The sequence below is a fragment of the Fukomys damarensis genome, unplaced genomic scaffold, assembly GCF_012274545.1.
Source record: "Fukomys damarensis isolate Sample0158 unplaced genomic scaffold, DMR_v1.0_HiC HiC_scaffold_12, whole genome shotgun sequence".
Taxonomy (NCBI): Eukaryota; Metazoa; Chordata; class Mammalia; order Rodentia; family Bathyergidae; genus Fukomys; species Fukomys damarensis.
Genome location: NW_022900924.1, coordinates 26,127,972 through 26,133,769, shown reverse-complemented (window position 1 = coordinate 26,133,769; position 5,798 = coordinate 26,127,972). Strand labels below are relative to the sequence as shown.

Here is a 5,798-nt window from a genome sequence, read left to right as displayed (position 1 = left end):
AATAATGATAGGTTTGATTACATAAAGTATTTTTAATTACCCAGTTAAGCTTATTAAATTGGTTTTCTGAAGTCCAGTTAGGTATCAACATATCCTAGTTTTAGCACATCCTCTTAATGAAGATTTCTATTGACTTCCACATACAATAACTGATAGTTTTGAGACCATATTATATTACTGTCAGAAAATGACAATGAATCTTTTGAATTAAAATGTTAATAGGAGCTTTCCCTTTAGAGTAATAATTGAGTAAGAGTACAATTTTGTGTTAAATAGAAAATAATAATTTAAAAATAGTTGAAAGATCCAAAAACTTTTTCTAATCAATCATTAGAAACTATTTAATCATCATTTAATAGAATTCAAAGAAAACTAACAGATTTAATTTTAATTTGAAGACATGGTTTTTAAAATGTCCAAAAATAGTAGGGGAAATGTAATTTTAAAACATTTAATGGTTAGATGAAAACTATTATATAGTATTTGTTTTCTATTTCACTATGTGAAAGGTACCATTTGTTCAAATTTGCTTCAAGAAAGCTATTCTCGGGAATGTGAATTCAGCTTAGTGGTGCAGCTGCAAGGACCTGAGTTAGATCCCTGGTATAAAACAAACAAACAAACAAACAAATTTAAAAAAAAAAAACTATTCTTGGTCTGGAGATCTAGCTCAGTAGCACTGTGCCTGCTCCCAAGTACAAGCTCATGAGTTCGATTCCAATACCTCCCCCAAAGAAAGCTATTCTTTCTCCCTATGCAAAGTTCCAGTTCATAGGTTTGTGAGATATGTAGAAATGTTGATATAATTTATTCTTATCTCTACCATAAAACTACACAAGAATGAGACATTTATTTACTGCTATCTAGATATTTCAGTTGCCAAAAGCAAAAGTCACTAATTCCAAGACAGCTTGAGATTTTTCAGATATTTAAAATACATGAAATTGATGAATTTGCTATTTTAAAGTGCATTAGGTGATCATCCCCTCTGTCACATGGCTAGGATCAACAATCTCAAGCTATCTGCTCTTGAGGACTATAGATTTGATAATTTCCACACATTTTCCATTTAAAATTAATGATTTTCTTCACTTTAGGAAGGATTATATTCTAAATTTATTCATAAATTTTATAATTATTTCCATAGAATCTTTTGTTTTGATTTAGGTGATGTAGAAATCAGAATTCTCCAGTAATATAATAAATAACTTTCAGGAGTCTTAAGCAATTAAGTTTTATAATACTTTACAAAACATAGAAAGATTATTTAAAAATGAAAAAGTTAATTATGAGAAATCAGTATTGCCTACACTTTTACTAGACTTATGCCAATAGCAACAAGGAAAATACATCAAAACTCAAGTATATGTGATATCCTAATGTCAAGTGTACCTCTTTTAAAGCAAAAACAAAAAGACCAATGAAAGTTCAAGTCTTCCTCTAGACACAGAAAGTTACAAGTATTTTTATGGTGGACCTCAATGATTCCTTTCTTTGTGGATAGCCCTTGGCCTGTAGGCAATTTCACCTTATTTGCTTATTCTGCTAGATTGAGCTAACTAGTTTGTTTCTTCCTTACAATCGGTTCCCTTCACCCAATTTTATTATTTTCTTCTCCAAGATCATATTACTTTCCATTTTATCAATGTACTGGCTGATAAAGTGTGGCTATTTTTCCATGTGCTTTATTTAATAATATTGCCACCTCCTTTCACCACATATAAACTCCGTATAGCTTTTTGGGTGCTTAGTATATATTAGTTTCACTTTTATGTGGAAATACTAGAAAATTTTACTCGAGTTCTTAAATAAGGGTAAATGTCTTCCAGTGTTAACATAATCAATGTTAGCACTAACACAGTCCCTTAATGCTGATCCCCAGACTCCCATCACTCCTCCAACACTCACTGCATGTCAGTTTCTGGACTTGCTGAGTCCCATGTCATCCAGTATAATAAAAAATCAAAACTAGATATGCTCTTATTAATTAATCATAGCTCTTTCCCTTACTTTCTTTGTCAGTTTGAGTATACTAATCTCTGTAACTCAGTCCCATTATCTGTAAAACAGAATAACTACAGTATCTATTTGTAAACCTTTAAAATAATTGAATACATTTTATTTTGCAATTGTGTCTCAGTCTCAAATTCTTCAAATGCAGTGGGGCTTAAGTTTACTTTGAAAAGTTTTTAAAGGCAAAAGGAAAATAACACCACATCACAAACTACTGTAAAGGACAAATTTCAAATCTTAATGTCACCAACTTTAACAGTAAGTCTCCGATTTCAACATATTTTTGAAATACAGACTCTATAAATCAACTTAGTACAGTATAGGCAACATGACAACACCTATGGGATCAATGAGATGTCTTTCCTTGGTAATGAGACTGAATGATAATTCTTCAATGCTCTAACTAAACTTCATTAATGTGAACCCTAGCCCATAAATTATATAGTAGATGACTGGTAAACAAATCTTATTTCATGCAAACACTTTTAGGTAGATTAATTGATGGAAAACTAGCACCCAAATGTTAATAATGCCTTTATATACACACAGAGTCAAAACTTCAATTCACAGGGAAAGTGTCAACATTAATAAAGAAATGTCATGCTATACTTTCCCCATAGCTGGCCTATACTCACATGAAAAATAATAATGGTAGAAATGCAGAACTTTTCAGATATAAATAACCTTACTGTTTTATGACATTTTTATCAGGAAAGAGTAACTAAAGAGAAGGAAGAAATCACTGCAAATAATTTTATTGCCATCTTTTGACAATGGCATTTGTAAAACAAAACATGTATAGTCTATTGCATTATATAATTTTGGATGTGTTGTTTACTAAAAATGATGTCTATGGGTAAAAATGTAACAGATATACAGAGTATGAACTAGAGGACATAATGTTATTTATACTGCCTCTCTCTCTCGCGCTCTCTCTCTTTGTATTAAGAGTTGAGTCTATATCCTTCACGCTCAACTACAGCCCCTTTTCATGTTGAGACAAGAGATTTGCTAAATTGTCCAGACTGGGCTCAATCTTGTGACCTTCGTGACTCATCCCCACAGACTGCTAGATTTACAGGCATGCACTATCATGCCTGGCTTCTCTCATTCATCTTAAATGCCTTTTAGAATATATTTTCACAGTGATACCTATCATAACTTGAACACTCTGTATCATAAATATTAAAAGTTGTCTAGAATGAAAATTGAATAGTGAGGATTAATATTAACATTTCCTCGCTGTCTATCTTAGAGAAATCCCTAGGTAAGAAGTTGCAGTTTAATACTTGTCGAGTGCCCAAAGATTCATCTGTCTATTTTATAAATTAAATGATTCAATTGTAAGTGAATGTTACTCATATGCAAATAAATGTATGTCTCTGAGGATAGCCAATCTAGATCATTTTATGATCTACATAGAAACATTTATTTACATACATTAAATCTATACAATTATTTATTATGCTGCAGTAAAGTTAAAATGAAGAAAATATTTAACCTAAAAAGTGATTCTGAAAGTAATTCAGAGTACTGCAATCTCATATTTCAATCTATTTACTTTTGCTAAAAGCAAACTGTGCATTTGAGAAATATTTTAAATATATGATAACCTTCCTGTCTTTGCATTGCCCTTGTATTCAGTGATCACTGTGTTATTCATCCTTGTCTGGTCTTCTATTGTAACATAGCTGTTGATATCTTCATCATTAAGTAAATACAGACACCTGCCTGCAAATTATATTTTAATAAAACAAAGTTACACTAGGAAATGAAATAAAATAAAAGTAGTATAATAGATTAATGTATAAAGGATGAAGTATAACTGTAAAGGGCAAGAGTATGGCTAAGTGGTAGAATGCATGTCTAGGACTTGTAATACACTTGAAGTCCTAGATTCAACATTTAGCACCACTCCCAAAATAGCTTTATAGAAAAGATCTAACCCTTACTTGGTCTGGGTACTTTGAAATCCTGAGCACCTAGATACAGACACATTTTTATATATACTGAAGAAGACTATGATCTAGAATCATTGTTTCTTCTAAGTATGTACATGAACAAAGAAATATATGCATTGTCTTTTTATTAGAAATGTTGTTAGAAAGAGAAAATAATATGACAAATTATTTTGATATAGAATATCTGCTACTAAGAATATTGAAGTAAAACACTTTCACAATTCACCTGATCTTTCTGCTTCCCACTAGTGCTTACATTTCTCAGGCAGTGCAAGCTTTCTGTACATTGTGGTGTGTTTCATTATCCTGTTAAAGAAGCTGTAATTGTTAGCTAAGGTGGAATGATAACCATGGAAACAGATGATGACCCTAAGCCATTCTAAACCTATTACAACAGAGCCATTTAAAGTAAAAGCTGACAATAAGATTAAATTCCTCTTAGACATAGGTTAAGACCAAAGGCAAAGAAAGGCAATTGAAATCGTGGTTATTTTGTAACTGGATGTGTATAAACTATAAAGTACAAGAACTTTCACAGTAGTAGCATCTAACATATAATGTAAAGGAATTCAATTACTATTTTTATTTACTTAAAATTCTGAACATTTGGTTAAAATATTAATAATATTTAATTTAAAAAATGTAAATTTTGTTTTTTAAATTTACTCATAATTCCACTTGCATGAGAAAAACAAACGTGTGCATGCATGTGTGTGTGTGTGTGTGTGTGTGTCTGTATCACCTTTGTAATTGTCTTTGTAGATTTAAAAAGATCGTTTTTTTATTTGTGTTCTCTCCAAGTATAAAAGGAATATATTATTTTCCTTATTCATCATGCTTGATGTATTTTGCTCATAGAATCTATAGGAACAAGTATACCATTTGTTTTCCTTTATGGATTTTCAAAACTTAACAATGTTAAAAGTAAAAATAGAAGAATAAAAGCTAATTCTTTAATGGAGCAAAATTTAATAATGAGAATGCTATAAGGATACACATGGATATACAATGTCGATTTTAAAAAAATGTGTCAGTCTGCATAAAGCATAAAATAGTAGGAATAAGATTTTACAGAAGAAAAGCATTTTCAAAGTTGAACAGCTATACAAGTTTATTCTAAACCAAAGAAAAACCTTCAATTTCAAGATGTCTAAGCATGTAACCAAACCCGTTGACTTAAAAGCCTCTGCATCTGGTGTGTGGAGGGATCTTGGGTCGGATTGGAAATGCATGCAAGAGAAGCCCTAAAATACTGTAGCACAGCCTGATGGATGTTTTTGGTTCTAGTCCAGAAGACCAGAATGTTGATAGGAATAAATGCATATAGTAAAGGCTAGGCTCTAAGGTTTCAGTTTGAAATATGGACTCTATTTGGAATTAGATTAGTGACCATACGTATTACACTCTGAGAAAAAAAATGCTTTACATTTTGTTGGTGTCTTAAAATATCATGTGAGGGTGAATTAAAAATGAAAGACTACTGTAAGTGATCTGGCTGATAACATTTCAAGGCAGTTAAAGATTTAGGCTATGCAATGCATAGTGAGAATCTGGAGCAAAAGGAGACCACATGAATTTAAAAAATATTAAGGAGTGCTGTCATATGCCTGCATTCCTAAGCATTATTGTGGGTGGGTTGAGACAGAAGGATTATTAATTTAATCCCAGTCTGGGCAATTTAGCAACATAACAAGGCCATGTTTAAAAATAAATAGATAAATAAAAAGGAAGTTGAGGGGTGAGGATAAAGCTCAGCACAAAGCCCCTGAGTTGAATCTCTAGTTCATAAAGAAAACAAATAAACAAAAATACCTCTTGAATTTA

General features: G+C 31.3%; 1 long non-coding RNA gene across 1 annotated transcript in view; it reads right to left on the bottom strand.

Moving 5' to 3' along the window:
- The window catches only part of LOC104848340, a 12,666-nt gene extending 8,391 nt beyond the window's left edge, over positions 1-4,275 (bottom strand). Inside the window, exon 1 of the long non-coding RNA XR_776374.1 lies at positions 4,201-4,275. This is a non-coding gene — a long non-coding RNA (uncharacterized LOC104848340). The remainder of the gene's footprint in view (positions 1-4,200) is intronic.
- Positions 4,276-5,798: the final 1,523 nt, after the last annotated feature.